This window comes from Salvia splendens, chromosome 6, assembly GCF_004379255.2.
Source record: "Salvia splendens isolate huo1 chromosome 6, SspV2, whole genome shotgun sequence".
NCBI classification, from domain to species: domain Eukaryota; kingdom Viridiplantae; phylum Streptophyta; class Magnoliopsida; order Lamiales; family Lamiaceae; genus Salvia; species Salvia splendens.
The window spans coordinates 19,862,488-19,883,393 of NC_056037.1; the positions used below are offsets into that span (position 1 = coordinate 19,862,488).

Sequence of the window (20,906 nt, forward strand, 5' to 3'; positions counted from 1 at the left end):
GTCGTGGAGGAGGACCCCCGCCACGAGGATTTCTTTCCCTCTCTTGCTGCAATTTCAATCTCCACCTCTATGAATCATCGCAATTTCAACAGCGGGCAGGATATGTGGAGCAACACCAACAATCCGGCGCCGCCAGGGACGAGCGGCGCCGGAGCAATTCCGCCAATGATGGCTCCGCCTGGTACCAGCGGAGCTCAGCCTCCGATGCTGCCGCCTTCGTACAGTGTCGTGCCTACCGAGTCTCAATTGGATGAGAGAGCGAGGAAGTGGATGCAGCTGAACACGAAGCGTTACAGCGACAAACGGAAATTCGGATTCGTTGAGACTCAGAAGGAGGATATGCCTCCTGAACATGTCAGGAAAATCATCCGGTATGTTGCTCTTTTCAATCAATTTAGTACCATTAGGAAAATCTGTTGAACTTAGAATTCCCTTTGATGCTAATATAGCTCATTAAATCTGTAGTTGTGAGAGTGAACTAATCAATGGTTATGTGGAGATGGTGTATACATTTTTTAATCAATAGGTGAAAGTGAGATAAGGTTAGGCAATGTGTGATTAAGCAGTTATATTATTTGTAAATTGACTCATGTTTTGGTACTTTGGGGCAAGGACCATGGTGACATGTCGTCGAAGAAGTATCGCCATGATAAGCGAGTCTATTTGGGAGCTCTTAAGTTTGTGCCCCATGCTGTATACAAACTTCTCGAAAATATGCCCATGCCTTGGGAGCAAGTAATTATGCTAGATAACTCATGCTGTGGTTTGATAAATTTTAGGTGTTTTATGCTTCTAATTTGTAATGAGCTATATTTGCCCTTTTGTGACTTCAGGTACGTGAAGTAAAGGTTCTCTACCATATTACTGTGGCTATTACATTTGTAAATGAAATCCCTTTGGTTGTTGAACCAATCTATTTGGCACAGGTGTGTACGAGCATATATGTTGTTTTTCATTTTTCAGTTATACTTGCATTTTATCCTTTCTACTTAACCTTTTCGTGCCACTAATGGTTCTGAATTTAAATCTCTCTGCAGTGGGGTACCATGTGGATCATGATGCGAAGAGAGAAGAGAGATCGCCGACATTTCAAGAGAATGCGCTTCCCACCTTTTGACGATGAAGAGCCACCATTAGACTATGCTGATAATCTCCTTGATGTGGATCCCTTAGAACCAATTCAGTTGGAATTGGATGAGGAAGAGGATTCAGCTGTGCATACATAGTTCTATGACCATAAGCCTCTTGTGAAGACGAAGCTTATAAATGGACCTAGCTACCGGAAATGGCATCTTTCACTTCCAATCATGGCGACACTTCACCGGCTTGCTGGCCAATTGCTTTCTGATTTGATTGATCGTAATTATTTCTTCCTTTTTGACATGGAGTCATTCTTCACTGCTAAGGCTCTCAACATGTGCATACCTGGTATGTCTGATGCTAAACCTGATTTTCTTCTCCTGTAACTCTTGTGTTTGTTAGATTAGATCTTTACAATATTGCTGTGCTTGTTTGTACAAGTCATTCAGGTGTATTCAATTTTTGCAGATAATATTTTCTTCTTTTTGTTTTAATTGTTGTGATTGAGTATGATAAGTTGTTAGAGTTAATCTGAATCACCTTAATATGATTATTCCGGTGTTAATTTTGCTGGTGGTCCGAAGTTTGAGCCTTTGTACCGTGACATGGAGAAAGGTGACGAGGACTGGAATGAGTTTAATGACATAAATAAGCTTATCATTCGCTCACCTCTCAGGACGGAATATAGGATTGCTTTCCCCCATCTCTACAACAATAGGCCGAGGAAAGTAAAGCTTAGTATCTATCACACTCCAATGATTATGTTCATAAAAACCGAGGATCCTGATTTACCTGCTTTCTACTATGATCCTCTAATACACCCCATAACAAGTACAAGTAAAGATAGGAGAGATAAGGAAGTATATGATGAAGAAGATGATGATGATGATTTTGCTTTACCTGAGGGTGTAGAGCCATTACTTGTTGGCACTCCTATATATACAGACACAACTGCTGCTGGTATATCTCTTCTGTTTGCCCCTCGTCCTTTTAACTTGCGATCTGGACGTATGAGGCGTGCTGAAGATATACCTCTTGTATCTGAGTGGTTCAAGGAGCACTGGTTAGATATGCTCTCTTGAAGTCTCACACATTGGCTTAGCTCTAAAAAATGTGCTTATATATCTGCTGATTTTTCCCCCTTTTTTATTGGCAGCCCCCCCGTCTTACCCTGTCAAAGTTCGTGTCAGCTACCAGAAATTGTTGAAATGTTTTGTGTTAAATGAGCTGCATCGTAGCCCACCTAAGGCTCAGAAAAAGAAGCACCTGTTCAGGTCCCTCCAAGCTACAAAGTTTTTCCAAACTACTGAACTTGATTGGGCTGAAGCCGGTCTTCAAGTCTGCAAGCAAGGATACAACATGCTGAACCTGCTCATTCATCGGAAAAACTTGAACTATCTTCATCTTGACTATAACTTCAACTTGAAGCCTGTAAAGACTTTAACCACGAAGGAGCGCAAGAAGTCGCGGTTTGGTAATGCCTTCCATCTTTGCCGTGAAATCCTGCGTTTGACAAAACTTGTAGTTGATGCAAATATCCAGTTCCGCTTAGGAAATGTTGATGCATTTCAGTTGGCTGATGGCCTGCAATACATTTTTTCACATGTTGGCCAATTGACTGGTATGTACCGCTACAAGTATCGGCTCATGCGGCCGATTCGGATGTGTAAAGACTTGAAGCATCTCATCTACTACCGATTCAATACTGGGCCAGTTGGAAAAGGTCCTGGTTGTGGCTTTTGGGCACCTATGTGGAGAGTGTGGTTGTTTTTCCTTCGTGGTATAGTTCCTCTCATAGAAAGGTGGCTTGGAAATCTACTTGCTAGGCAATTTGAAGGAAGACATTCTAAGGGAGTAGCTAAAACTGTGACTAAGCAGCGTGTTGAAAGCCACTTTGATTTGGAGCTTCGTGCTGCTGTCATGCACGATGTCCTTGATGCCATGCCAGGTGAGAAGCTTCTGATATCTGTTTCCATTGACATTTCTCCTTCCTTTGCTATTCTGTGATTTTTATGTAGTTCGATAAAAATGCTTATGTTTTTTCTTGCAGAGGGTATTAAGCAAAATAAAGCTAGGACTATTTTGCAGCATTTGAGTGAGGCATGGCGTTGCTGGAAAGCAAATATTCCTTGGAAGGTACCAGGTTTGCCAGTTCCAATTGAGAACATGATATTACGTTACGTCAAATCAAAAGCTGATTGGTGGACCAATGTTGCTCATTATAATTGAGAACGTATTAGAAGGGGAGCCACGGTAGACAAGACTGTTTGTCGAAAGAATCTTGGAAGATTAACTCGTCTCTGGTTGAAAGCTGAACAGGTTTGTAAATTTGTATAATCCAAACTCAAGAATTTTCCTGAAGTTTGTCATCTGAATTCTCTTTTATCTTTACAGCTTATGTTGATAGTCTCTTATCACACACTCTGCAGGAACGGCAGCACAACTACTTGAAAGATGGTCCATATGTCACTCCTGAAGAAGCAGTGGCCACATACACTACAACTGTGCATTGGCTGGTGTCTAGAAAATTCTCTCCAATTCCTTTCCCCCCTTTGTCCTACAAGCATGATACTAAACTCCTCATCCTTGCCCTGGAGAGATTGAAGTAGTCGTATAGTGTTGCTGTAAGGTTGAACCAGCTACAGAGAGAAGAATTGGGATTGATTGAGCAGGCTTATGATAACCCTCATGAGGCTTTGTCGCGTATTAAACGTCATTTGCTCACACAGCTTGCCTTCAAAGAAGTAAGTACTGGTTTAGACTTCCTGTTTGTTTGAGTTAATAAAATATCTGTAAATGTTAGGCCCACATGCCTGTCGAAGTTGTTAAGCTATAAAAATGAAATGTTTTGCAGGTCGGTATCGAGTTCATGGACCTATACAGCTATCTAATTCCCGTTTATGAGATTGAACCTCTTGAAAAGATTACTGATGCATATCTGAACCAGTATCTGTGGTACAAGGGTGATAAACGTCATCTTTTCCCAAATTGGATTAAACCTGCAGATTCAGAACCACCACCTCTGTTAGTTTACAAATGGTGTCAAGGCATAAACAATTTACAAGGCGTATGGGACACTAGTGATGGCAGTGTGTTGTGATGCTTCAAACTAAATTCGAGCAGTTTTTTGAGAAGATCGATTTAACCATGGTTAACAGGTATTATAGTAAAACTGTTTCCTTTTTCCTTTGACAAGTAAATTGGTATTTGCCTGAGAAACTGAATGAATTTGTATCTTACATCTGCAGGCTTCTGCGTTTGGTTCTGGACCATAATATTGCCGATTATGTTACTGCAAAGAACAATGTTGTTCTATCTTACAAGGACATGAGCCATACAAACTCTTATGGTCTCATCCGTGGTCTTCAGTTTGCTTCATTTGTTGTCCAGTATTATGGGCTTGTTCTGGATCTTCTGCTTCTTGGGCTGACACGAGCCAGTGAGATAGCTGGTCCACCTCAGATGCCTAACGAGTTCATTACTTACCATGACACTAGAGTGGAAACCTGACACCCGACACCCGATCAGACTGTATTCTAGGTATATCGACAAGGTGCATATACTATTCCGCTTCACACATGAGGAGGCTCGGGATCTTATCCAGCGGTATCTTACCGAACATCCTGATCCCAACAATGAAAATATGGTTGGGTATAATAATAAGAAGTGTTGGCCAAGAGATGCTAGAATGAGACTCATGAAGCATGATGGTAGGGTTCTTTATTTTATCATGATTCAAATATGTGACTATATTTGAATATTGCCGTTCATGACCTATTTATGGCTGCTAAATTGTGTTGGCAACTTTCTTTCAGTTAATCTTGGCAGAAGTGTTTTCTGGGACATGAAGAATCGACTTCCAAGAAGTATCACCACACTTGAATGGGAGAGCAGCTTTGTCTCTGTCTACAGCAAGGACAACCCTAACCTGCTGTTCAGCATGTATGTGTCCTCCCTCTCCCATCCCTCGTTGAATACCTGAGGAATGCTGAAAATATTTAACTACTCTATTGTATTGCAGGTCTGGTTTTGAAATTCGTATACTGCCCAAGATAAGAATGACTCAAGAGGCTTTCAGTAACACAAGAGATGGTGTTTGGAATCTGCAAAATGAGCAAACGAAAGAAAGAACTGCGGTTGCTTTCTTAAGGGTTGATGATGAACACATGAAGGTGTTCGAGAACCGGGTCAGACAGATTCTCATGTCTTCAGGTTCAACAACGTTCACAAAGATTGTCAACAAGTGGAATACTGCCCTAATAGGTAATAAATGTATATAGCTTTTTTTAACAGATGCATTTTTTGGTAGACAACCAGCTTCTACTTTTCTTGTTGCTAAAACCTTTTTGTTATTTATGCAGGTCTCATGACATATTTCCGTGAAGCTACTGTACACACGCAAGAGTTGTTGGATCTTCTGGTAAAGTGTGAAAATAAGGTACAGACTCGTATTAAGATTGGGCTAAATTCAAAGATGCCTAGCAGGTAAATACATTTTAACTCCTGTACGTTGTGCTCTCTTTTGCTCTGCTTTTTTTTTTTTTTTTCATTTTTGGATTCCTGATTTTGATATGCTGTCAGGTTCCCTCCTGTCATCTTTTACACTCCAAAGGAAATCGGGGGACTTGGAATGTTGTCAATGGGGCACATCTTGATTCCTCAGAGTGATCTCCGGTATAGTAAACAGACAGATGTTGGTGTCACTCATTTTAGGAGTGGAATGAGTCATGAAGAGGACCAGCTAATTCCCAATCTGTATCGTTACATACAGGTATGTTGTGTTCATGTGATTTTGTTTCACATTTTCAAATCATAGTTTAGTGTTTACCAATTCCTTTTTTTATGCCTCTGTGATAGCCATGGGAAAGCGAGTTCATTGATTCTCTGCGTGTTTGGGCTGAGTATGCTTTGAAAAGGCAGGAACCTCAAGCACAGAATAGGCGATTAACCCTGGAGGATCTGGAAGTAAGTCTATTTTGTTTTTTTTTTGTTTTTTTGAGTTGTGTATCTTTTCTTCCAATATCTGTCTGCTTGGGTGACTGTTGAAAATAGGGTTGTGCTGATGAGGGATATAACCCTTTACTGTTGTATATTTTGAGTATAATTAGCCATAACTCTCTGCTTTCATGTTTATTACTGACATTTATTCAAGTAGCTTTCAAACTTACATGTTAATTACTCCTTAGGATTCATGGGATCGTGGGATACTTCGTATCAATACTCTTTTCCAGAAGGACAGGCATACCCTTGCATATGACAAAGGGTGGCGAGTTCGGACAGATTTCAAGCAGTACCAGGTCCTGAAGCAAAATCCATTTTGGTGGACACACCAGAGACATGATGGGAAACTATGGAATTTGAATAACTACCGTACAGATGTTATTCAAGCTCTGGGAGGAGTAGAAGGAATTCTTGAACATACATTGTTTAAAGGAACATAGTAAGACCATCTTATCAATACCCATTAGTCCGAGCCTTCATGTTGGGTTTTTTTAATAGCATGAGATACCATGGTCATGAGCATAATTGGTTCGTGTAATCGTGTATATAGTACTGTCTCCCAAAGGTTCAATAACTAATTAATGTTTTCCCTATTATCAGTAACTAAGTCTGTTATCATCATGCTGGTTATTGCGTTGCCAACTAGCTTGAATTTACATCTTGAACGATCTGGGTTCTATATTATTAGGGAACGTCATTGATGCATGCATTTGTTTTCTTTTGAGTTAATATGATTCTAATCTGTCTTACTATGATTGCTTAAATTTTCAGTTTCCCAACATGGGAGGGTCTTTTCTGGGAGAAGGCTTCTGGTTTTGAAGAGTCCATGAAGTATAAGAAGTTGACTAATGCACAAAGATCTGGTCTCAACCAAATTCCTAACAGATGGTTTACTCTTTGGTGGTCACCGACTATAAACAGAGCAAACGTGTATGTTGGTTTCCAAGTCCAGCTGGATCTCACTGGGATCTTTATGCATGGGAAGATCCCAACTCTGAAGATATCTCTGATCCAGATATTCCGTGCACATTTGTGGCAGAAGATACATGAGAGTGTAGTTATGGATCTTTGTCAAGTTTTGGATCAAGAGCTGGATGCACTGGAAATTGAGACTGTTCAGAAGGAAACAATTCACCCTAGAAAGAGTTACAAAATGAACAGCTCATGCGCTGATATCTTGTTGTTTGTTGCCCATAGATGGCCCATGTCAAAACCAAGTATTGTGGCAGAGTCAAAGGATGTTTTTGACCAGAAGGCCAGCAATAAATATTGGATTGACGTGCAGCTTCGCTGGGGTGATTATGATTCCCACGACATTGAGCGGTACACTAGAGCAAAGTTTATGGATTACACGACAGACAACATGTCAATCTATCCATCACCAACTGGTATGTTCATTAATAGTTGGTTATACATGGTTTACATTAAGTTGATTTTTTTTCCAAATCGAGTAACATGGATAATACTGTTTGCAGGGGTAATGATTGGACTTGATCTTGCTTATAATCTCCATTCCGCTTTCGGAAATTGGTTCCCTGGTTCGAAGCCACTAATTGCGCAGGCAATGAACAAGATCATGAAGGTAAATCTTTTTAAATACTTTGCTTGTTTTCTAGTTTATGCAAGGCTAAACTAATCAAATTTTGCTTGCAGTCGAATCCGGCATTATATGTTCTAAGAGAACGCATAAGAAAAGGGCTGCAGTTGTACTCTTCGGAACCTACAGAGCCATATTTGTCATCCCAGAACTATGGTGAGATCTTCAGCAATCAGATCATCTGGTTTGTGGATGACACAAATATATATCGCGTCACTATCCACAAGGCATTTGAGGGAAATCTCACTACAAAACCCATTAATGGTGCTATTTTCATCTTCAACCCTAGGACTGGCCAGCTGTTTCTGAAGGTTTTTTCATATCCTTGTCATCCAGTTTTTTATATGTTCGAGGGTTATGCATGTATTTACTCCTTCCTTTCTGGGTTACAGGTCATTCACACAAGTGTGTGGGCTGGACAAAAGCGTCTTGGTCAACTTGCCAAGTGGAAAACAGCTGAAGAAGTTGCTGCTCTGGTCCGGTCATTGCCTGTTGAAGAGCAGCCGAAGCAGATCATTGTGACCCGCAAAGTAATGTTGGACCCCCTGGAAGTGCATTTACTTGATTTTCCAAATATTGTAATTAAAGGAAGTGAGCTACATTTGCAATTCCAGGCATGCTTGAAGATTGAGAAATTTGGTGATCTGATACTGAAGGCCACAGAACCACAGATTGTATTGTTCAACATTTATGATGATTGGCTGAAGACGGTCTCATCCTACACAGCGTTCTCGAGGCTGATATTGATTCTCCGAGCCCTTCATGTGAACAATGAGAAGGCAAAAATGTTGCTTAAGCCTGAATAGACAATTGTCACTGAGCCCCCATCATATCTGGCCAAGTCTAACAAATGAACAGTGGGTGAAGGTGAGCTTGTTGAACTTGTGTTTCAGAATTGATCTTCTAGTTTTTGTTGGATTTAGAGAACACTGTGGTTGGGATCTTTTCTGAAGCGTATAGTTGTTTCTGTCCAACCACTTACTTTCTTCTGTTTTAATGTATAGGTCGAGATAGCTCTCAGAGACCTGATACTTTCTGATTACGCGAAAAAGAACAACGTGAACACATCTGCATTGACCAATTCCGAGATTCGTGATATTATTCTTGGAGCTGAGATTACTCCACCCTCACAACAGCGTCAACAAATTGCCGAGATTGAGAAACAGGTGACTGCCCCACTCCTCGTTGAAACTGATTGTGGCCTCTTGTTATGTCATTTGTTAACCCAGCTGCTTACTGTGCGACTTTTGTGTTCCTTCAGGCGAAGGATTCCAGTCAGCTCACAGCAGTCACCACAAGGACCACAAACGTGCACGGTGATGAATTAATTGTGACCACTACCAGTCCTTATGAACAAGCAGCATTTGGGTCTAAAACTGACTGGCGTGTCAGAGCTATTTCGGCTACCAATCTCCATCTTCGGGTCAATCATATATATGTTAACTCCGAGGATATTAAGGTACATATACTTTCTGCTGAATGAAATCAGTCTGCTCATATAAAGCTATTTTGCTAATGAGATTTTGGTTAAATGTATGCAGGAAACCGGATATACATACATTATGCCCAAGAATATATTAAAGAAGTTCATATGCATAGCAGATCTGCGCACGCAAGTTGCAGGTTACCTTTATGGTGTAAGTCCACCGGACAATCCCCAAGTCAAGGAAATCCGGTGTATTTCCATGGTGCCACAGTGGGGTACCCACCAGCAAGTTCATCTACCATCAGCTCTACCAGAACATGATTCTTGAATGACTTGGAGCCGTTAGGATGGATGCATACTCAGCCGAACGAGCTTCCTCAGCTGTCACCATAGGTTTATACTCGCTTCATCTTTGCATTGGTTTCCAACAAAGCTGTTAGTTATTCTTCCAACGTCTTCATCCTAACCTTTTTTACATCCCATCGTAGGATCTTACTGCTCATGCTCGGATCTTGTCAAACAACAAACAATGGGATGGAGAGAAATGCATAATACTGACCTGTAGTTTTACCCCCGGTTCGTGCTCTCTAACCGCATACAAGTTGACCCCATCAGGATACGAGTGGGGGAAGAGCAACACAGATGCTGCAAGCAACCCCCACGGTTACCTTCCAACGTACTACGAGAAGGTTCAGATGCTCTTGAGTGACCGTTTCCTGGGATTCTATATGGTAATATTTCGATTATTCAAATTCTTGTATATGATTTACTCCGTTTATCCTAATTTGTTTTTTTTTCTACAGATCCCCGATAATGGTCCGTGGAACTACAATTTTATGGGTGTGAAGCATACAGTGAGCATGAAATACGGGGTTAAACTTGGCACGCCCACGCCCCGGGAGTTCTATCACAAGGATCATCGGCCAACACATTTCCTCGAGTTCTCGAACCTGGAGGAAGGTGACAGGGAAGACACCTTCACATGATCTGATATTATTATTGAGCTTTTAAACTTGTGTCAAAACTGCATATTTGTTATCTTATATTGTAAATATGTTGTGCTACGAACTGTGAATAGGGAAAAAATGTGTTGCTTAGTCCGATTTTGTAGACAGATGTTACGTGGAAACTGAATTCCAGTTTTCTTATAAATACACTTTTTGTTTGTTAACTTTGTTATGAAGACCAAATCGATATCGAGAATCGGCAGAGTTAAGGAATACTTGCAATTTAGAAAAGAGCTAAATAGAGCAATTCTAAAAGCAATTTCGTTGATGGAAAAATCCCAATATTTATACCTAATAAAAAACAAAATTTAGGTGAACGAAAAAGTAGAGTTGTCCGTCTTTCATGAAATGGTTTGTAAGTTACCGTTGGATTTCTATAATAGCCATAATCCTCCGTCCCATAAGAATGTGTACTCTTTCCTTTTTAGTCCATCTCATAATAATTTACACTTTTTAATTTTGAAAACTCTTTTTTCTCTTACTTTACCAATTTTCCATTAAAACTCGTGTTGAATTCAAAGTACATATTCATTGAGAACTGAAGGAGACTTGATAACAATTAAGAAATAATTGATGATCACGTAGAGAACCCAACGATTGGATTATAGGAAAAGGATTCTAAATCATAAGGGGCCGTTTGGTAGCTATGTTACGCTTAGATAAGGAATTAATCTGGATTTATTTGTGTGTTTGGTAGTTATGTTATCAAACTTAATAGCCCCTGTTTTGTATGCGACCCGCACAAAGCCCACTGAAAATTCTATGTTTCACTCATTTGTAACTATCCAAAATCCTATGTTATTTATCATGGAAGCCTAGTTAATTTTAGCAAAATACAATTTTACCCACCAAAATTTCTAACCCTAAACCAAAATATAAACGCAAATTCACAAAATCATGTTATGATTTTTGTTGGGTCAATTTGTTGTTTTCACTTTATTTTTATTATATTATATTCCAATTATAATTACGTAATACTTGAAGGCAATTGCTTTTTTCTAAACAAAAATATACTCCCTCCGTCCCGCACTACTCGCACTTTTTTCCTTTTTGGGCGTCCCAAGTTACTTGCACTCTTTCCATTTTTAGTAAAAAATTTCACCTACAGCTGTCATTTTTGACTTTCCTATACACTCATTCCTTAATCTCCGAGCCGAAAAGGAAATGAGCGAGTAGCCCGGGACGGAGGGAGTATGATTTTGTTCAATCCACAAACACTTTAAACTTCAAAAAATTTGAACGTACAAATTTGGCACTTAATAAAATATTTTCATATAGAATTGTCCAAAATAATCAATGCTTATTCATAAAATTTGACCGAAATAATCAATGCTTACAAAAATAGAATACCAAAATAAATATACGTTTTTTGATAAGTAAGGAGTTTAGCCTGAAAATATGCTAATTTTTGTAAGAAGTTTAGCTTGAAAAGATGCTAATTTTTGTAAAGAGTTTATCTTGAAAGACCGTGCATTTGATAAGGAGTTTATCTTGAAAAGATGCTAATTTTTATTGTCAAATGTATTCAATTCAGAATGAATATCACAAATTTATGAATTAGCATATGTCAATACAAAATTTACAATATTTGGAGTCAAATTGCTATCCAGAGACCAGAAAAAATTTCATAGGGACAGTCGAGCACGTATGGAGTACTAGAAGTATTAGGGAAAACAAAACACTTCATAGATGATGAAAACAAAATTTACAATATTAGGGCTAAATGAGGATAGTTTAGTAATTAACTTAAATTAATAAGGATAATTTTGGCAATCATAATTTTAATCCTTGCTTGTGACTTATTGTACCAAATACTACAATAAGATAACTCGCAAATATCTTAATCTACCAAACACCTAATATATGTAAATTAACTAATCGAAACTATGATAACTATCATAATGATATCATGTCTAGTCGAAACATGACATAACTACCAAACGAGCCCTATATATGTTCATTTATTATCATAAAAATGTTAGACATAGCAACCAAGTCGTTGTAGTATAGTGGTAAGTATTCCCGCCTGTCACGCGGGTGACCCGGGTTCGATCCCCGGCAACAACGTTTATATTTTCCTTTTGAATTTTTTTATTTAATGAATTGTTGGTATTACGAATTTAGTTCTCTGATAGATTAAATGGTTAAAATCAATGACCACCTCGTTTGGTAGACTATCCATGTTACAACTAGTAAGGATAATGACTAGTGAGTACAATATGTATCATGGTTTATGCTAGTTATATTTCTAATTGGTATGTTTGGTGCAAAATATAGAATATCATACTAAATTTTAAATAGACTAAAATAACCTCAATAATATATATGCACAAATTGAGAATTGGGAAGATGGAGGACAGCTTAGTAATTTTATTCCACTATCTCAGTTCAATTTCCAAAATTGTTAGTTAACCCACCAAAATTATGTGTTAATAATGTTGGAATTTTAGTGTATTAACACTTTAATTCTGGTGAATTAATTCGGTTGATTCGGTGATATTTCCAAAATTGTTAGTAATGTTGGGATTCTCTAGAGTCTAAATATATGGCAGAGGATGCCTCTAGCAAGAAATTTCTTGTTTGTAATTTCAATAATTATAAGATGTTAGACTCTAGGCCAGTGATGGAACAATACAATGAATTGCTAAGGATTCTTGGACAATTTCAACAACACCAGATGCATATGGATGAATCCATTTCAGTTTCTAGTGTCATTGATAAATTACCCCCCTCTTGGAAAGACTTCAAACACACTCTAAAGCATCAAAAGGAAGAACTTTCCTTGGTGCAACTTGGTTCTCATCTCCGGATAGAAGAGTCTTTAAGAACTCAAGAAATGGAAAAGAACAAGGAAAAGGGTGTTGCTATTTCATCTTCTGTCAACATGATAGAAAATGGAAAGAAGTTTAAAGGGAAAAGGAAAATGAACCAAGAAGAATCCTTTGCCAACAAGAAACAAAAGTATGTCTGCTGGAAGTGTGGGAAACCAGGCCACTTCAAGAAAGATTGTAGGTCTGGAAAGAAATGGTTCAAGACTAGGACAAGTACCAGTGGCTCCAATCCTGAAACTGGTGGATCTAAGGATCCCAATGTACCTCAAGGTGTGAATATACTTAATCCTAACATTTCTATTCAGAATTATGTTTCTGAAACACCAAGTTCATTCTATGTACAGGATGATGAACTCACTTGGTGGGTGGATTCTGGGGCTACAAACCATGTATGCAAGGATAAAAGATGGTTTACATCTTTGCAGATGATCTCTGATGGATCAGTGATCAGGATGGGGAATAGCTCTAGTGAATCAGTAGAAGGAATAAGAAATGTTAGACTTGTGTTTAATTCTGGAAAACAATTGTTGCTATTAGATGTATTGTATGTTCCCACTATTAGAAAGAATCTAATGAGTGGTACTGTAATAAATAACCTAGGCTACAAACAAGTAATTGAAGCAAATAAATATGTTTTATCTAAACATGGTGTGTTTGTTGGTTTTGGTTATTTAAGTAATGGAATGTTAAGATTAAACAATGAATCACCATTTGAGGATAAATCTGTTTATGTGATCACCACTAATGAACAATCAACTTCAAATCTGTGGCATGAGAGGTTAGGACATGTTCATTATAAAAGACTTATTGAAATGTCTAAAAGTAGCCTAATCCCTGCCTTTAATGTTAGCAAAGATAAATGTAAAACATGTATGTTAACAAAGATAACAAGGCAACCATTTAGTGATGTTGTGAGAGAATCAAAACAACTGGAGGTGATTCACAGTGACCTCTGTGACTTTCATTCAACCCCATCAATTGGAAATAGAAAGTATGTCATTACTTTTATTGACGACTCAACTAGATTTTGTTATGTATATTTGCTGAATTCTAAGGATGAAGCCTTATAGAAATTCAAAGTGTACAAAACAGAAGTTGAGGTACAAAAGGGTGAATGTATAAAAGTCTTTAGGTCAGATAGGGGAGGTGAGTATTATGACCCTCATTACTTTGAATCAGTAGGAATAATTCACCAGACTACTGCCCCTTACACACCACAACATAATGGAATATCAGAGAGAAAGAATAGAGTTTTGAAAGAAATGGTTAACTCTATGCTCTCATATTCAGGACTAAATGAGGGATTTTGGGGGGAAGATATGTTAGCTGCTTGTTATCTTTTGAATAGAGTCCCAAATAAGAAAAGTAAAACAACACCCTATGAGTTGTGGTTTGGAAAACCTCCAAACTTGAACTATCGTAAGGTATGGGGCTACAGAGCAGTGGTAAGACTTAATGATCCTAAAAGAAGGACATTGGGTGAAAAAGGAATTGACTGCATTTTCATTGGATATGCAAGTCATTCCAAGGCTTATAGGTTTTATGTTCTAGAACCTAATAAATCTGTTTATGTGATGCAATCTTTGATGAGAATAGATTCACATCTATCTCAAGGCCTAAGGATTTGGTTTCAAATTCTGAAAACCGATTGGTAAGCTCTGAACAACAATCAGAGGAACCCTCAACCCAACATTGGGTTAGAAGGAGTGTTAGGCCTAGGACTCATAGTAACCTGGATGAGGGATTTCAAATCCATCTCATTGAAGGATCAAGGGATGAGTTGCAATTCCAATACCCCTATTGTTTTATTATTGAAGAGGATCCTAAGACTTTCAAAGAAGCCATGTCATCGAGGGATGTCTCTTTTTGGAAAGAAGCTATAGATGATGAAATGGATTCTATACTCCAAAATAACACTTGGGAGTTAACTGATTTACCCCCTGGTTGCAAAACATTGGGGTGTAGATGGATATTTAAAAGAAAGATGAAAGTTGATGGATCCATAGACAAGTTCAAAGCTAGGCTTGTCATTCAAGGATTTAGACAAAAAGAGGGCATAGACTATTTTGATACCTATGCACCTATGGCTAGAATATCCACTATCAGATGACTAGTGGCTATGGCTTCTATTCATAAACTCATCATTCACCAAATGGATGTCAAGACAGCCTTCTTGAATGGTGATTTGGATAAGGAAATTTATATGAAGCAGCCTGAGGGATACAACTTACCAGGAAATGAACACAAGGTGTGCAAGTTGATCAAGTCATTATATGGTTTGAAACAAGCACCCAAGCAATGACATCAAAAGTTTGATGATATTATTTTATCAAATGGTTTTCTTCTCAATCAGGCTGATAAGTGTGTTTATTCAAAGTTTGATAAATCTGGTAACGGAGTCATTATTTGTCTTTATGTGGATGATATGCTTATATTTGGTACTAGTCAAGACCAAATAGATGAAACAAAGGAGTTCTTATCATCTAAGTTTTCTATGAAAGACTTAGGTGAGGCTGAAGTCATATTGGGGATTAGGATCAAAAGAGAAGTACCTAACAGGATTTCTATTACACAATCTCATTACATTGAGAACGTATTGAAGAAGTTCAATTATGGAAATTGTACTTCTGTAAGTACTCCCATAGATCCTAATGTAAAACTCTTGCCTAATAAAGGCAAGGGAATACTCTAAAGCAATTGGATGCCTGATGTATGCTATGATCAGCACTAGGCCTAATATAGCATTTGCTGTTGGAAGGTTGAGCAGGTTTACTCATAATCCAAGCATACATCACTGGCAGGCAGTGCGGAGGCTATTCAAGTACCTCAAGGGAACCATGAACTATGGTTTGTGTTATTCTGATTTTCCTTCAATTTTGGAAGGATATTCGGATGCAAGTTGGATAACCAATCTAGAGGATCATTCCTCTACTAGTGGTTGGATTTACTTGCTGGGAGGTGGAGCCATCTCATGGGCTTCAAAGAAACAGACTTGTATCACAAATTCTACAATGGAATCAGAATTTGTGGCACTTGCTGCAGCTGGAAAGGAGGCAGAATGACTTAGGAATTTGATATATGAAATTCCTTTATGGCCTAAGCCTATATCACCTATCTCAATGAGATGTGACACTGCTGCAACTTTGGCTAAAGTGTATAGCCAAGTTTACAATGGGAAGTCTAGACATTTAGGTGTCAGACATAGCATGGTTAGGGAGCTGATCACTCATGGGGTCATTTCAGTTGAATTTGTTGGGACACAACAAAATCTAACCAAAGGCTTGGCAAAAGATTTAGTTATCAAATCTGCTAAAAGGGTGGGGCTTAAGTCCATCGAATCTTATCTGTTTGGGATACCCAATTCCCTTCTAACTTGATGTTAGATGTGGAATTCAATGTGGAAAGCCTAAACATGTGAGATTGACACATGTTCAAACTATCCGAGGTATGTGTATTATTCTGTCAGTTTAAAAGAGGTTGAAGCTTTACTTCTTAATAGTTTCTTGACAAATTGTTTTGGCAGGACAAAATGAAAAGCTACCTATATAAACATGGAATCCAAGTTGTTCCAATAAAGCTCTGGACTTAGCCTTATAAATGTTTATTGAAGGATATGGACACTAGACTTGTTATTAAGGTGTCAGGTTTAGATTGATTAGTTGGAAAGTTATGTGTATCTTAAGACTGATATTCAAAGAAATTGCAAGAGTTCAAGTCTTAGACCACTCTTATAATTCAAATATTTGTACATTAATTAGACCACTCTTATAATTCAAATATTTGTACATTAATATACTAAAATGGAAATTCAATCCTTGTGATATTTTCATTTATGCATAATTTTGTTTTCTGTTTTGTTTATTTGATCATGCTTATATATACACTAAAATAGGGGAGGAATATTGGAATTTTAGTGTATTAACACTTTAATTCTGGTGAATTAATTCGGTTGATTCGGTTGAACCTTTTCCTATTTTATTCTGATTTTGGTGACAACTGCTTTGGCAGTTTAAAACAGTTATTAACTGTTTTGGACCAGAATTCAGATTTTGGTGGCAACTGCTTTGGCAGTTTAAAACAGTTAATTAACTGTTTTGTTAAGGTTAAAATAGATGACAGAAATCAGTAACACTATCTAAGAACTTAGTCTTATCCGATCATTGATTTTGATACACTCAAAATACTTGATCTGAAAGTATTCTACACGATTCTTAGTTATCCAAGTCATTCTAATAGGATTTCCTAATTCTATTTAACCAAAATATTCCCCAACAAATAATCTAGGTGAAACATAGATTTCAAGGCGGACTTCCTCAGGCCATAAAAAGAACACGGGCTATTTATTAAGGTTAATATAACTACTAAATGCACAATTAAAGCTAGAAAGAGCTTTTAACTTATTGTAGCATAACTACCAAACGGCCCCTTAGTGATTACATCAATTTCAATAAATTATGTCTACATTTACCAGCTAGCTCTCCAATTTAGATAACATGATGCAGTGAGTATGAACAAATCACCCTTGAGAGACTAATATCAAACCTAAATTCAAAGTCACAAACTTGTGATATATTTATTCAAGGAGTTGGCAACGTATCAACCAGTTAGTGAAAAAACACATTTGATCATGTTAGGGTTAATTAGCAATCCTAGAGGGATACATTAAAACAGAAGGTATAGTGGGACAACGGAAAGAATAGCATAAGAAGTTTAAAACGAGCAGTATATATACAAGTGGTGCGAATGAAATGACGTTCAACGAGCCGTATATATAGAGTTTTTTTTTAAATTGAATTTTTGGGATGTCCGCCCCGACGTCCGTCGTGTCGCCGCAATAGCGGACGTCACGACGGACGTCGGGGCGGACGTCCGCGCACAGCCGAGGACGATCTCTCGTCCACTAGGGACGTCCTCGTGCATCATCCACGACACAATAGCGGACATCCTCCCCGACGTCCGCTATTGCAGATGCTCTAATATATACTATCTACTTTTTTTTTTTTTAAATTAACTTCATATATTTATATCATATATATGAAGGAGGAAATTACAAATCAACTCCTATAACAAGGAGGAAAGACAAATTACGCCACCTAGGGTTCGAACTCGAGACCTTCAGGATGGACGCGGTATCCAGCACCCTTTACCGCTAGGCCAAGGGGCTTGGATAATATATACTATCTACTTATCATCATTGATTTTAATTTATTGTGCTAAATTAATTACTAAATAACTCAATCAATTTTAATTTATAGTTCATTTCAATCAATAAATTTAATTGTAATATTTCACCAAAAACTAATATGTTGGTTTTTTATTTTTTATTTTTGAAAGATGACATGACAGAAATGGATGATTTCATATTTAAATAGTACTCCATATATTTTGATTTAGAGGACTGGCAATTATTTGCTCTTGATCTAATTTGTTAAAATATAACTATTATTTTATATATCTATGTTATTTTATGGATATCTTGTGTATTTCAAATTTTCGGTCTATATTATTTCAATTGTCATTATGCACATCTATCAATATTACTATCATATACAATAAAATAATTACTCATTTTCGTAACAATGATTATGATAACTTTATGTGTTTCAATTCAAATTTAAGAAAAAACATTAAAAAGATAGAGAGAGAAAATATTAGAATATTATTAGTTGAAAATGAAGTAGGTTTATCATAAATAAATAAACTTATCATAAATAAAAGAGAATTAATTTTTGTGAATGAGCCAAAATGAAAAATAGATAACTACTGTATTGCTCAATTAGTGTCGTAGCATGTCAAAAATTTATTAAAACAAATAGACAAAAATGTTTGGCCTGGACTTTTGATCACAATGTCAATTTGTTTAGTGATTTACCAAAGCTATTCGAAATTATTTGAATACGTCAATGAACTCCCACTTTGAATACACTTGATTTCTTACAGTCGTTTGAATACACTTGATTTCTTACAGTCGAATATAGATTTTTTTTAAAGCACCAATTTTATTTGGAAATTAAAAAGAAAAAATTCCCCTTGTTTGAAATAAGTAAACACGAGTGACATATCACTTAGTATTAATTTATTAGATTATTCAGTAATTGAATAAGAGGTGTTATATCACAGCAACTTCTACAGCTCATAAGATTTTATATCCTTCTATTAACTAAACCTGTTAACTTTTCCTAACATATATCAATACTAATCTCTCATCTAACACATATATAAACCAATTAAAGTTGTAACCAATTAACAATTAAAAGTTCAGAATTAATTAAAATAAAATGAGTTTGAACATCAAACCGTAAAAGAACAACATATGAGTGAACTAATTGAATGATATGCTAGATACCTTATGTGAGTACCACTCCCGTTTGACTCACGTTTAGCGTTATTCATTTCGATTTATATATTTAGTTTGATTCTAATACGTTAAAAAGTGTTATTGAAGTTTTTAATTTCACAAAATTTATAAAAATCAAAGCTCGATTTGCTTATTTTCTCTATAATTTCAAATAAATTAATAAAATAACAAACTAAGCTTTGATTTTTATAATTTTTTGTGAAATTAAGAACTTCAATAACACTTTTTAACGTATTAGAATCAAACTAAATATATAAATCGAAACGAATAACGCTAAACGTGTGTCAAACGAGAGTGGTACTCACATAAGATATGTAGCATATCAATCCTCCTACTTTGCAATCCTTAAGATTCTAAGACTTTTTTACTATCCACAATAGATAAACTAAATAAATGAAACAAAGTAAAACATATTCAATCTAAAAAAATTAGACAATACTCGGAGGAATTAATCTTGGCTTTTTTGCTTAATATCCCATAAATTCTTTAATCAATTGCTGTTACTCCCCAAGAGTATAATTACAAAATACTAACGCTAACATTAAGAAAATTGTATTTTGGACCTCCTAAAAACGGACATAGGGATCAAAATCTAACATGTAGGCACGAGCCACACATCTAGCAAACAAATCGCGTGGCTCACGCAAAAATCTCAGCATTGGCTCGCTGCCTGGCTCTATACCATCGCACGGCCCGTGCCTGAAGTTGGTGGCTCCATACTGGGTCCTCGTCAAGTTCTTCTTCTCATCTAATCAGAATGGTTTGCGCGACAATGCTTGCTCACACGTAACCTATACGATCATCTCGTCCTTTTATAGGCTCCAAATTTGGCCACTTTCATCGTTTTATCTCTTTTCATCTTATTTTACTTCAAAACTTTAACACACTTGTTATCCATATCAAACTATTAAAAATTTACTCAAGCACTCCTATTGAAATGTCTAAATCAATCAAAATAAGATGATATTAACCCCATCTTTTTATCTCTTTTCATCTTATTTTACTTCAAAACTTAACACACTTGTTATCCATATCAAACTATTAAAAATTTACTCAAGCACTCCTATTGAAATGTCTAAATCAATCAAAATAAGATGATATTAACCCTAACTATCATATGATAACTGAGTTTATAAGTAATACTACCACATTTCCTAAAAAAACTTTAACTTCATGTCAAGTACACAATGTATTATGGATTATATATATATTGAGTAGTGTACAATATAATATACACGCATGTAAAATTAATTAATTCGTAATGAGACCTTACTTAATTAATTACTAATAATACCCCATTAAAAAATTAATCGCTGTGCGAGTTGCCGGTCCTCGTGTGAAGCGAAAAAACAAAGAAAAACTATTTTCTAGGATCACTATTCTATTTTCTCAGACATCAAAATCGGATCACATTCTATTTTCTGCCTTCAAAAACCTTAAGAAAAAAATTCATTTTTGTAATCTTCTGGGATCTTTTATTTATTTCCTCACAAATTAAGGTTTTATTTTTATTTTCTTCTTCGTGAAGTCTAGATTAAATATTGTGTCTTGTTGAATTATTGCATAATCATTTGACATATGCTTTACATCGGACAGGTGAAACAAA

The 20,906-nt window shown here is 36.8% G+C and overlaps 1 non-coding gene and 1 pseudogene across 1 annotated transcript; both read left to right on the forward strand.

Annotated features, from left to right (window-relative positions):
* Positions 1-382: 382 nt before the first annotated feature.
* LOC121808635 lies at positions 383-10,275 on the forward strand (annotated as a pseudogene).
* Positions 10,276-12,106: 1,831 nt separating this feature from the next.
* Positions 12,107-12,178, forward strand: TRNAD-GUC. The gene has a single exon. It is a non-coding gene; the product is annotated as a tRNA-Asp (tRNA).
* The last annotated feature ends 8,728 nt before the right edge of the window (positions 12,179-20,906 follow it).